The sequence below is a fragment of the Numida meleagris genome, chromosome 1 (assembly GCF_002078875.1).
Source record: "Numida meleagris isolate 19003 breed g44 Domestic line chromosome 1, NumMel1.0, whole genome shotgun sequence".
NCBI classification, from domain to species: Eukaryota; Metazoa; Chordata; class Aves; order Galliformes; family Numididae; genus Numida; species Numida meleagris.
This window is the reverse complement of record NC_034409.1, coordinates 137087591-137101355: the sequence shown is the minus strand read 5'-3', so window position 1 is coordinate 137101355 and position 13765 is coordinate 137087591. Positions and strand designations below refer to the sequence as shown.

The window sequence follows — 13765 nt, the reverse complement described above, 5'->3', positions numbered from 1 at the left end:
TACTTGCCCTGGCAGAGCTCTCTCATGTTTGGTCAGAACAGTCCAGGCAGGTGGCTAGAGATGAGAAACAGAAAGTTAGACTCAAATAATCAGTAGGATTTTCCTTCCTGGCTCTCATTTCCAGAAGACATGCCATTAATTTGAGATTCTAGTACTGTGCTCATTTCTGAACTGTCCGTCACCTCAATCTGCCTTAAGCAGCTCTGCTGTAGACATGATTCCCAATTATCCATGCAATTCCCCAGTGAATTTCTGAGTTCAATATAGTTAGTAAAGCTTTTTCCTCAAACTGAAAAGTTTAAATACACTTTATTTTTTATGTCAAGCTCTATATACTCTGGAAAGCATTCATATTCCAAAATAAGGTTAAAATATACATGGTACATACATAATCTTAACTTCCGAGGTCAGACACCTCAACTGTTTTATTCAAGAATCTTTAAAACTATCAACATAATTCATATTTTTTTCCAGATTTTAGAGAAAATGGAAGGTTGAACAGACATTGAAAGTGAGTCATAAAGATTTTAATCTTCAGTCAAGACTGAGACAGAGAAGCAAGGCAGTGACTCTAAACACCGTATTCCTGCTGCTGTCTTTGCCATGTCTTTTGTTCTACAACGGAAGAACTTCATTCTTCATTTTGGCACCATCAAAAACTTTACACACCTGTTGTACAAACTGATTTAGACATTGTGACATGGAGCACTGCAACATCCAGCCTTGGATGTCTTTAAACCCGCAAGGTGCCTTGACACATATATAGCGCAGCTGAGATTGGAGGGAATCTCAAGGTAGAATAAGCACTTAAAAATAGCTGACTTTCTCCTTGCCTCCCTGAAGAGTGGATAAGGGTTCACCTGACCCATGGTAGTGGCAGCCAGACAAAAGAAAACTGAATGTAGGGAAGAAGAGTGCCCACAGAGCAAATCTGTTCAGACAGGAATACAAAACTGCCAATATATTCAATTTGGACCACGTGAACTAGCCAGCAGTGATACTAGGGGAAAGGGTATCATTCACAACTTACACCATATGCACTTGCAAAATTAATGGGCTGTAACCTGAGCTTCAGTGAGGTGAATGCTAGTAATTACTTACCTTAATTATTCTCTACAAAATGCAGCAGAGATGTTCTTTAGAACAGGAAGAAAACGACAGTGTTATTCCTTTGGAGAATAGTTACAGCAGTCATCTGGTGAGACAGTGGAAATCCACAAGTTCAAGTTTGCACACATAAAAAAAATCAGAAATATGTTTTTTAAAAACGAAAACCTTTCCAACTTGATTCTGACATACAGGTGAACACGTACGTCTTCAGGTTTCAGTCTATGAAACTTGAATACAAATCATAAATTGCATTAAGCTAAGAAAACAAGTTAATAAATGTTACCTTATTTTGCCAAAATTTCACATACTGTTACACTCATAGCAAGGAATGAACTATTACTTTTTACAACTATATGTGTCACAACTGCCTGGAATTCCTTCAGTATCTTTTTTTTCTGTATTTTGTTTGTTCATTTATACATGCTTCATGATATATATATTCATGATAATATATTACAGTTTTAATATCAAACATTTTTTCTGGTTCAAGCATCATGGAGAAGAGCGATGGATGTCATCTACCTGGACTCCTCCAAAGCCTTTGACAGGGTCCCTCACCACATCCTGCTCTCCAAATTGGAGAGGTATGGATTTGAAGGTTGGACTCTTTGGTGGATTAAGAACTGGTTGGCTGGTCACAGCCAAACGGTTGTGATTAATGGTTCTATGGCAGGGTGGAGGCCGGCAACGAGTGGCGTCCCCCAAGGTTCAGTCTTGGGACCAGTGCTCTTCAACAACTTCATCAATGATGGAAGACGATGGAATTGAGTGTACCCTCAGCAAGTTTGCAGACGACATCAAGCTGAGTGGTGCAGTTGATACATTGGAGGGAAGGGAAGCCATCCAGAGGGACCTGGGCAGGCTGGACAAGTGGGCCCATGTGAACCTAATGAGGTTCAACAAGGCCAAATGCGGGGTGCTGCACTTGGGCCTGGGCAATCCCAGATATTTATACAAACTGGGGGAAGAACTCCTTGAGAGCAGCCCTGCGGAGAGGGACTTGGGGGTCCTGGTGGACGAGAAGCTGGACATGAGCCGGCAGTGTGCGCTGGCAGCCCGGAAGGCCAACTATGTTCTGGGCTGCATTAAAAGAGGAGTGGCCAGCAGGGAGAGGGAGGTGATTGTCCCCCTCTTCTTTTGGCTCTTGTGAGGCCCCACCTACAGTACGGCGTCCAGGCCTGGGGGCCCCAGCACAAGAAAGACACGGAGCTCTTGGAATGAGTTCAGAGGAGGGCACCTAAGATGATCAGAAGGCTGGAGCACCTCTCCTATGAGGAAAGGTTGAGGGAACTGGGCTTGTTTAGCTTGGAGAAGAGAAGGCTCCAGGGAGACCTCATTGTGGCCTTCCAATACTTGAAGGGAACGTATAAACAGGAGGGGGAATGATTGTTCATGAGGGTGGATAGTGATAGGACAAGGGGAAATGGTTTTAAACTGAGACAGAGGAGATGTAGGTTAGATATTAGGAGGAAGTTTTTCACTCAGAGGGTGGTGACGCACTGGAACAGGTTGCCCAGGGGGGTTGTGGATGCTCCATCCCTGGAGGTGTTCAAGGCCAGGCTGGACGTGGCTCTGGGCAGCCTGGTCTAGTGGTTGGAGACCCTGCACTCAGCAGGGGGGTTGAAACTAGATGATCTTTGAGGTCCTTTTCAACACAGGCCATTCTATGATTCTATGATTCTATACCCATAGCTTTTGTAGTAGTTGAGTAATTCACATCAATAATATTTAGCCTTAAAAACACTGGAAAATTATGGAGCCCCTGAGGTTTTCCACTTGGATATGGACCTAGTTCCAGACACAGTAAGGTTTTTAAGAAACTTAACTGCTATTTGAAGAGGATTTCAGCTGCTCTCAATAGCAGCGTGAAGCATTTTCGAATCTGGACCTATAAAACTTTTCCAGGATAACACAGAAAACCCGTAAGAGCAGATGAACCAAACCTGATCTGTTATAATGCAGGCTGGTATCTTAATTATTTGGATATTCATCAGCTCCTCCAAAACTTGAAAGTTAAGGCTGTTTTGCAAGTGTGGTCATCCATCTGCATACTGTGATAGGCAAAAAATTATTCCCCACACAGGGAAAAAAAAACTGTATAAATAAGGTAACACATTTTAGACATTGAGCAGTACTATCTATCATTTTTAAACATGGCATGACTAAAGATTTCAGCATTTATCTTCATGCCATCATGTGATCTCAGACAGTCTCATGTCCTGTCTGATTGCTTAAAATAACAAATTGCCATTCCTTTTGGGTTACACAATTACTTAATGTTGATATAAATAATGGCTGTGATTTAAGCTTCCGTGTAAGATGCTCCATAAAGCTTGCTAGGTCTAATTTCACAAACATCTTCATAATGGCAGCACATCTTCTTTTCCCCCTAAAATATCAGTGTATTTGTCAGAGAAAGTATGGTCAGTGAAAAGAATATCTGCATGTAAGGATACTGAATTTCACCATAAGTATGTCACTATCACAGCTGGAAAGCGAGAGCATCTGCTAGAATAAATACTATTACAAGAGGATGCCTACAGGTAAACCTCCTGTTTTACACCACCTAAAGGCTTTAAAGCCAGCATTGGTAGTTTTTGCTCAGAACCGTATCATTTCAGAAAGTATTCTAACGTACCTAGCAGGTATAGGAAGAATGTACTGAAGTTGCACGTAAGGCAAAGTTTTCACAGTAAAAGACCACATAGCTGAATTTGGGAAGTAGCCATTTCTTCAGTCCGGACAAGCAGTTATCACTGGTAAAGGTTTATCTAATAAAATTCCCAGTCTAATAAACAATGCTGGTATTTCAGTTTAGTTCTGTTTATTTTGGTGAGGTCAATGAAAATTCAACCCACTCCAAGTAGGTCAGAACCAGAACTCAACTATCGCAGAAGAGATGACACTGGTGAAGGACAAGCTAGTGTGTGCAAGAACAGAGGTTGTTCAATAGGCTTCCAGCAGTGTTCAGCTGTTTCAAATGATATCTAGTATCTACAGGAAACAGTAAAAAAAATAAATGCTATGCTTCTTGAGATTAAAGTTTTATAAAAAGAAGGAACAAGTGAATACCAAAGTAAATGACAGAAAGAGACAAGAGGCATTTGGAGGTGAATTTGCAAGAAGTATCACTGATTAAAATCCAGCAGACTCTCACACTTAATATTCAGTTCTACACATGCTAAGTCTGAAAGCTTCTTAGTGTACAAATACAACAAATATTTCTGCACAGACATATGAAATGCCCCTCTGTACCTAAAGGATTTTATTTTTAGCAGACCAGTAGTTTACTATTGAAGCAAAAGGTTTCAATCAAGCAAATTAGACATTCACTCAGTATGCCAAAGTGGAAAAAGAAGAATGGAGACAACAAGGTTCTTGTATGGATGAATTTCCAGATCATGGTATTGCAATATTCTCCTCGAGATCCTGCTGCTTAACTATCTCACTATTCAGTTTAAAAATTCTTTCCTTGCCACTTGAATAAAACAATTTCTGGTTGTAGAATCAATGTAATCCCAGCTAGCAGAAACAAAAACATACATAAAATGTATGAAGGTACCATACTGTACCAAAAGTATGAAGGTACTGATCTGCTGTAAGCCTCCTAAAACAGTGGACAGAAGTGGTTTTAGAAACCCAGGGAAAATGTTACCCTACTTCTTGTTTATTGATGTGTAAGTACTGACCTCTGTAGAAAAACTGAAACTAAAAATATACCCGACTACAAAATTCCCCAGCAACAAGAAATTTCTGAAAGTTGAGTCCAGATAATTCTAATAAACTAAATTCAGTTCTATTGTTAAATGAGGATACACTGATAAGTCTCAGGTTTTTGCAGAGTTCAGACAGTAGAGAGAATACCATAAAAATAGATTCTCTTCCAAGAGGTCCATTCTCACATTTGATTGTGTTTCAAATTCATTGTATTCCATGATTCTTGGAATGTGTATTTATTCTCCCCCACAACAAACTACAGTTGTAAAAGTTGTTGACTTTTATACTCCTTAATATAAAAGAAATTGTACAATTACATCAGTCTTGTATTAAAGTCTGAATCTGTTTCCCTGAAGTAAATCCGTATTATCATAGCAAGGTATAAAAAATAAATTTTCACTTCAAGTCCCACTCTAATATGTAGAGACAGAGGTCAGTCTGCGATCCTTGATAACTGCAGTGATTGCCTTCAGAAATGCACAGAGGCTCAATTTATTAAAGTAGACCCAGTCAACCAATGGAAGTCATTTGGTGCAATACTTTTGGATGTCAGCAAAGCTTTCGATGCTGTTTCTCACAGTATCCTGGTGGACAACACATCCAGCATGCAGCTAGGCAAAAACATAGCATGACAGGTGAACAATTGGCTAATGATTTGGGCTCAAAGGGTTGTAATAAATGGGGCTACATCAGTCTGATGGCTGGTCACTGCTGGGCTTCCACAGAGTTCCGGTTTAAGTCCAGTTCTCTTCAATGTTTCCATCAATTACTGGAAATGTGTCTTGAAGATATACTAAGTAAGCTTGCAGACGACACTAAGAAAGAGCTCTTGACTCCCTTGAGAGTAGAGAAGCCATGCAGAGAGACTTTGACAAATTGGAGAGCTAGGCGATCACCAATCGCATTAAGTTCAACAAGAGCAAGTGCTGGATTCTGCATCTGGGATGGGGCAACACTGGATCTATGTACAGACTGAAGACAAGAGGCTGGAGAGCAGCCCTATGGAAAGTGATATGGGGATTGTGGCAAGTTGGATGGGAGCCAGCAGTGTGCCCTGGCAGCCAAAAGGGCCAACCGTGCCCTGGGGTGCACCACATCCAGCACTGCCACCAGGCAAAGGGAGTTGTCTCACCATGCTCTGCAGTGGGTGGCCTCACCTCCAGCACTGGGTGCAGGTTTGGGTGCTACAATATAAGAAGGACATAAAACTACTAGTGTACAAAGGAATTTGATTTGACCTTTAATTTTACTATTATTAATTAATTAAAACAATTTTAAAGGAATCAGATTTTCATCTAAAAACGTTCCATTGCAGGAACTTTAGGAATTATGACTTTGGCTTGTGTTTATACATAACTTCTGGGTTAACTAAGGGATTTTTAAAATATATTTAATTAAACTAATACAAACATCAGTGAGCTAATCTATATAAAATAAATTTGCCTATATCTGCTCAGGATTGTGAAGATTAATCTAAGCGTCATTGTGTATTATCAAAGAGGCCAAGAAATCAGACTGATTTATCATCTAAATGTTGTCTCTCCAAGTCAAGTCTGAAGGACGGTTTGTTTCAGTTTTGCACCCGGAATACACATAGTTCTCAAGGATTACATTTTAATGGATATTATTAAAAAAAAATCACTTGGTAATTATTTAGAAATCAGTTCTACTAAGACAGTCATATTTCAGACATATGATGTTGAGTGCAGTTTAAAACAGAATTTAGAGTGCAAATTAAAAGATGTAAGAGCTCTGAGGACTAGGAAATATTGGTGTGGATTGATTAATAGAGGATGTAGAATGAACATACAAAGTTTAATTCTGTATGGATAGATGGAATATTTGGTAGAATAAGAAACCTGATTGAATGAAAAAGATTAAGTGAAAACAGTTTTACTCAAAATGTAACATTTCTAAACAAGCAGGAGAAAAATTTTCACAGAACTGTAGAGGTAACTTTAGTTTTTCAAGGCAATGCTGTAGCAACATTTTGTTTGCAGAATAGACAACCACAAGATGGCTCCTTTCATATTATGCTAGCTAGAACAGAAACCTCATAATGTAGGCTGCTTCTGTCTTTCCACTTCACATGAAGAATTTAAACACCAGGCACCACCTTCTTTAACAAAAAGATGGTGCTACGTTTGCTTGTTTAAGCCACCCTTAGGAGAGAAGCATGTTCCTTCTCAAATGAGTAAAGGCTAAAACTCTCAAACAGAGCATCTAATCTCACCGAACAGGTTGAGGGTTTCAAGAATACTTGCCAGGCTTAGAAACAGATGTGTCACACTCTTCATCTTTCTCAAGATTTTTGTTTGTTCTCTTTGTAAGAGGATATGGCATTTTTCACTATATTAAACATTTTTCTTTCCCCATGGAAAGATTTCCAGATTATGGAATAGTAAAATCAGATGATTTATTAATTCCACATCTGTGTAAAGTCAAGTCATGGATTTATTTGTTATTTCACTTAACATTTAAATAAATATTACCTAAATGTATTTCTTCAAGCTTCCATCCAAATGCAAAACAAAATGGTCCATAGAATAACAGTTTGTAAAGATATTCTTAATGTAGAAAGATTTGTTTGGTGTGACAGATTTATCATACTCGGTTGCATAGACTCCACATCAGCAGCCATGAATTCCAGGAGTCACAATACGCAGTGCCCCATGGTATCCTTCTTCTGGATGCAAGAGTTGAAATTTTCACACAGTCATTAGCATTCCTTAAATCTCAGCATACCACAGAACACAAGTAACGCGTACAGGTTGCTTCCTCCATCACTGCACAGCAGGGTGGAACACGGCAACTACTCACTAGTGCATAACAAGGGAGGAAGACAGCATCTCTAATGAAGTATCAGGTGGAATACAGGGAGTCATCATTTCTAATGAACTATCAGGAGGAATTCAGGGAGTCATCCTGTGAATTGCTTAAAGAGCGACTTGAGCAACACTCCTCCACGCACACATACATTTTTTTTTCTGTTGAAAGTTCATTAATGAATAAAAGTACTCAGGAATACAGTTTTATATTCATCTTCAGTGTGGAGATCAATGGAGAAATCATGAACTTTCAGTATTTAGGTAACTCTGTGGATATATATTTTTTTAAGACAAGAACATTGAAGGACCTTTTTTATTGCAGTGCTTTAGGCTCAGTATTAATGGAAACGGTTTGATATTGATTTCTTACAGGTTTTTCTTGTTTGGGTTCTGGGGTTTTTTTTTGTTTTGCTTTGGGGCTTTTTTTTTTTACAGGTACTTTCTCAAGAAATCTTAATTTTCAGTTAAACCTTGTAAGGAGTGTTGAAAAATGAAGGACAGGTTGTCAATAAGCCAAAAATCATAATCAACTCCTTTACTTGTCAGGCAGTAGACTTCTGTTAAGCGTGGCCCAGATAAACGACGTGAATCAGGAAGAGAATAGTTGCGTGGAGGCAGAATTGGCAAAAACTGACAATGAATAAGGTCACTCTTCCCAGGCTCGTAAAAGAAGGCAGCTTTACAGCTGTAGAGTAACAAATCTGTTTTTATTTTTTACCCACAAAATCACATTGTTTCCTAAGCAGTGAAGGTTTTTTTAAAAGGCTCCTTTATACATAAGTAAATATTTTTCCAATGTAATCTTAATTTACCTTGCAAACCAATCCTAGTTTATTTAACAGTGAGATATCTTTCTCCAGGGAAGGCAGGAAGAAATGGGGGATGGCAAAGGGAGAATTTGGCTCTGGCTGCAATGAGCAGCTGCTCTTTGCTACTTGCCTGCAACGGAGTAATACGTCAGTAATTATTTGAAAGTCAGACAGATTCCCTGCTTTCCTTGCCAAACAAAATTCTGAGAACTGAGGGCTGGAAAGGAGGACAAAGAACTTTCAGTTTACTCTTTTTCCACTTATGGCTTTCTTTCCATGTTAGCAGCTACTGCTGCTATTAATTTTCTGGTCTTTGTGCCCTGAGATGCCTCACATACTATGCAAATTTAATTTTAGCACTTGAGCTTTAATGCTTCTATGTTTATTCAATTAACTTTTTACAAAAAATTTCAGCTGCTTCTACCAATAACTTCCATCAGAAAGAATAATGTTTATTTCCCATGCTGTTTTAGGAGCAAACACAACAGAACAGCTGGTCTTCATGGAAGAAAGGTGTAGACAGAAAAAAATCCACATAAGAACAACATATGTCAAGTGCTACAACGCTCAGTTGTGGTCTTAAGTGTAATAAAAACCAAGAAGTAAACCTAAACTTTGAACTAGTCTCTGAAGATGATGAGTCAGATTCTATTTGCACTAGGAAAATTATAGAAAGTTTCCCACCGTTGCTAAAATAAATTCATGGCATCTAAAGAGATGCTACATTTTCATCACAGTTCACAGAGTTCCAAAATAAAATGAATGATGAATAATGTCAGAATTAGTTTGTCCTTTTGCACTTGGATAGCATGGAATTATGTAACAACCTCCTGCAAATACAGGTTGTTTCAAGGGAATCAGTACCAGATAAAACGTGAAGAACTCCTCGCGTGACTAGGTCCATCAATGCAAATTATATTTAGGAAGGGTCTATCTGTCAGAATGTAGATTCTTAAGGCAACCTAACAAGGCTGTTATTCCAAGATATGTTAGCTCTGTACAGGCATGGCAGGGAATCTATGTAAGCTTGTACCATTTTCCTGCAGCGGTTGGCAACAGGCAAGAATACTCTTGGGAGTCTCAAACAGCACTAGACAAGTATGTATGGCAACTAAATAAAACTCTAAATGTTAACTAGTGCAAGCTCTCCATAAGAAAGAAGGAGGGATTTGAACAAATTACGTATTCAATTAAATTCCAAAGTTGGGATGGTGGTGTTTTATTTTGTTTTGCTTTTTACAAAAATACCCAACATCATTCTGTATGAGCTACCATAAAATCCTCCACCTTCAACCTTCCTGCAAAGAAAAATTGGCAAATTTAATTTGTATAAGAATGGCACATAGAAAATGCAGAGTACGTTACAGAGTTGTGTAAATCGTTGGACAAGACCTCTAAGGTCATCTAGCCCAACCATCTACCTACCACAAATGTTGCTCGCTAAACCACGTTCCTTAGTACCACACCAAAATGTTTCTTGAACACCTCCAGGGACAGTGACTCTACCACCTCCCTAGGCCAGTTCCTGACCACTCTTCCAGAGAAGAAGTTTTTCCTAACATCCTATCTGAACTTCCACTGATGCAACTTGAGGCGATTCCCTCTCATCCTATCGCTGTTACCTGGGAGAAGAGGCCAACCCCCACCTCGCCACCATCTCCCTTCAGGTCGTTGTAGAGGACATCAAGGTTTCCCCCTAGCCTCCTCTTTTCCAGACTGAACAATCCCAGTTTCCCTCAGCCACTCCTTGTAAGGCTTGTGCTCCAGATCCCTCAGGGCTTTGTTGCCCTTCTCTGGACACACCAGAGGGTCTTGATGTCTTTCTTGTAGTGAGGGGCCCAAAACCGAACACTATACCTAAGATGCAGCCTCATCAGAGCTCAGGAGACACATTTTCACAAAACACTTTAAAATAATGTATTTGGTATCTAAATGTATACTTATTAGACTCTATTGAATATTCAAGAAGTTCTCATTTACTATTTTCTTTCACAACCTTGAAGCAAAAGAGAACATAAAAGTAAAACCAGCTAAAATAAAACTGCATCTTTTTTGTTACTTCCTGGAGGGAAATGCTGATCTGTTAAACTCCTGAGTAAGCAGAAGGCCCACCTCCTTGAACTGACAGAAACAGAAAGCTTCTCACTTCCCTTAAAAGACCAGGAATAGAACAGAGGACAAAATTAATGCAAATAGGCCTGCAAATAACAGTATTTTTTCCAAACACACACATATGTGGGCAAGTAAACTTAGTGGCTGAACTGTTCTGATTCATAAGAAATTTGGAATATATTTTGTTGTGTAAGTAATGCAGTAAGCATACTATTTATTCTATTTCATTAAAGAATTTTAGCTTTTAAAATGCACACTAAATGCAAAAATTGGTCTTCATCAAAACCAGAACCTGACATGTTTTTATAGTATTACTGCTTCCTTTTCTTTTCTTAAGAGGTTCTAAGTTACAGTTTAACCCTTGATGGTCAATTTCCTAATTTACCCTATATACACACAGACCATAAAGGCAGCTTTGTATGTCAGGGAAATGAAATCTATTGTCTAGAAAAAAGTTAGAACCACAAAACAGATTTATATTTCCTGTATCTAAGCTTTTGAAAAGATTGTCAGAAATATATTTAAGCCTTGCATTGTTCAGTATAAAGTCTAACCAGGATAATGACAGAGAAAAGAATGAATTAGAATGTAAAGGTAATGAAACATAAAAAAAAAAAAAAAAAAGAAAACCAGAATTCCTGTGTCCCAGTTTCACAACATATGACAGCAGTTAAAGAAAACATTTTTAACTGCAGTTTAATTTAATTACAACTACAATTAATTAACTTATAAAACCCATTGCCAAAATATATTAAGGAAGTCAATGGAAAAGCAGAATATTAAAAATTACATATTTATATATTTTTATGTGTAATTAATCACAACCGAAAAAAAAAAAAAAAGACAACTGTGATTCTCCAAATTATATGCCAGCCACAAACTGATTAAGGACCCAGTATAATACGGTGATTACTGTGGTTGTCTACTTTGGAATATTTGGTGTAGATTACTAGTAAGGAAATAAAAAAGGTTAACCTCATAACAAGAATTCTAGTCGCAAAGCTTAAGACCATAGACTCAATGGATGGCTGAGGCTGGCAGGGCCCTCTGTGTCCCTTTGGCCCAACCCCTCTTCATCAGGGCCACCAGAGCAGGGTGCCCAGGCCCACGGCCAGGCAGCTTTTGGAGATCTCCAAGGCAGAGAATCCACAGCCTCTGGGCAGCTGGTGCCAGTGCTCTGTCATCCACACACACAGAAGTGCTGCATGGTGTTCAGAGGGAACCTCTGTGCTCCATTTTGTGCCCACTGCTGCTTTTTCTGGCACTCAGAATCCCTGAAAGGAGCCTGGCTCCATGCTCTTGGCACCCTCCCTTCAGGTATTCACTTACATTGATGAGATTCCCCCCCTTGAGCCTCCTCTTCTCCAGGCTGAACAGCTTCAGCCCTCTCTGCCTCCTCTCACTAGAGAGGTGCTCCAGTCTCAAATTATCTTGGTCACTCTCCATTGGACTGTTTCCAGTATGTCCAAGTCTCTCTGGTACTGGGGTACCAGTAGTTCTCCAGATGCAGCCTTACCAACACTGAGAAGAGGGGTAAGGATCACCTCTCTTTACCTACTGCAGCAAAGAATACTTTAGCCTTCTTTGTGGCAAGGGTGCAGTGCTGACTCGTGTCCAGCGTGGTCTCCACCACAACCACAGGTCCTTCTTTGCAGAGCTGCTTTGCAGCTGGGTGGTCCCAGCATGTCCTGGTTCCAGAAACTGTTCCTGCCTAGGTACAAGACTCTGCACTTCTCCTTATTGAACTCCATGAGATTCCTGTCATCCCTCTCCACCCTGTCGAGGTCCCTATGGATGGCTGCTTACTCTAGCAAGTAAAGATGCTAGGACTCAGTTCTATATGCAGAATTCCTATTACGATACCATTAAGCCACTTCCTTTCTCGGTATTCCACTTCCTCATTTGTAAAAGGAATACAACTGCTCTTGGCTAACTTGCAGGAAGTGGTGGAAGTTAGTAAGTTAATGATTGTCTATGAGGAAATTAGAAAGTCTACTGTCTACCTGGTGCAGTAGTTCTCATATCCCAGTAAGAGATGAAAAACACATGCAAATCCTTAATATGAATCCCCAGTAAAGTACTAGCTAACTTCTGTTCATCGTAATAAAACACATTTTTAAAATTCTTTACTTTTTGTGATAATTATAAACAACATGAGTGACTATAAACATCAGTGCTTATACGCACAGTAAAAAACACCTTGCCTGTTTTCAACTGAAGAAGCTGTTTCCTTTAGTACCAGACGTTCTGGTAATCACTATTTTTAAAACATAAGCTGTTGGTGGCTTTTTTTCTTCTTTCAACTGTTCTATCAAATGGTACCTTCATTATTTAATTCCAAAGCAAGTAAAACAGTGAGCATCTGCCTAGGGGGCAGTTTGATGTGGGGAAAAAATACACATAACTCACAAAAAAGAAGTGTGTATGGGATGATAAAGTGTGAAAGCTAAGGCCAGATGCTGTCTTGGATGCCCCATCCCTGGAGATCTTCAAGGCCAGGTGGAATGGGGCCATGGGCAGCCTGATCTGGTGGGGGGGGGGAGGTCAGAGCTCGATGATCTTTATGGTCCCCCCCAACCCAAGCCATTCGTGTGATGCTACGATACTATGGTTAAGTTGAATTCTTGAAAGGCAAAGGATGAGGCACTGAACTGGAAGCTGCTGTAGTGGGAAGCACTCCCTCCCTTGGCCACAGCACTCGGTTTCTTTGTGCTTCAGCGTCACCATCCACGGAAGGGCTCATTTGTACTCCATCCTCCCTCGTGCATTATTCTGAGATTTATAAGCATTATTTTATTTCGGCGAAGAAAACGGGCCGATGAGGTAGGGCTTCAAACAAATCTTTATGTGTGTGCCTTCGCCCTGACGAACCTCCTTTCTGCTGACCACTGCCAGCGGCTACACCGGGGCCCTGAGAGTCACTAACACCACACGGCGGCTGTCACACGGACTCGCCGCGCTCCAAGCCCACCCTCGGGGCTCACCGTACCGACACCACCACCCCCAGCTCGCGCCTCTCCGCCTGGAGGCAGCGCTGCATTTCCGGGAGAGAAGTAGGAACGCGGGCTCCCCCCCTCCCCGCCGCGCTGCCCCCTCAGGAGACAGCAACAGGTCTCCCGCCCCGGGCAACGGAAAAAATCGGCCCAGCCGCGCGCCCGCCAGCTCCCCCCGCCTCAGCCCCCAGCCGCC

The 13765-nt window shown here is 40.4% G+C and overlaps 1 long non-coding RNA gene across 1 annotated transcript in view; it reads right to left on the bottom strand.

Annotated features, from left to right (window-relative positions):
• LOC110407580 overlaps positions 4 to 13765 on the bottom strand; it is a 15189-nt gene continuing 1427 nt past the window's right edge. The window contains exons 2-3 of the long non-coding RNA XR_002443941.1: positions 1102 to 1195; positions 4 to 54 (exon numbers count right to left, since the gene is read on the bottom strand). This is a non-coding gene — a long non-coding RNA (uncharacterized LOC110407580). The remainder of the gene's footprint in view (positions 55 to 1101; positions 1196 to 13765) is intronic.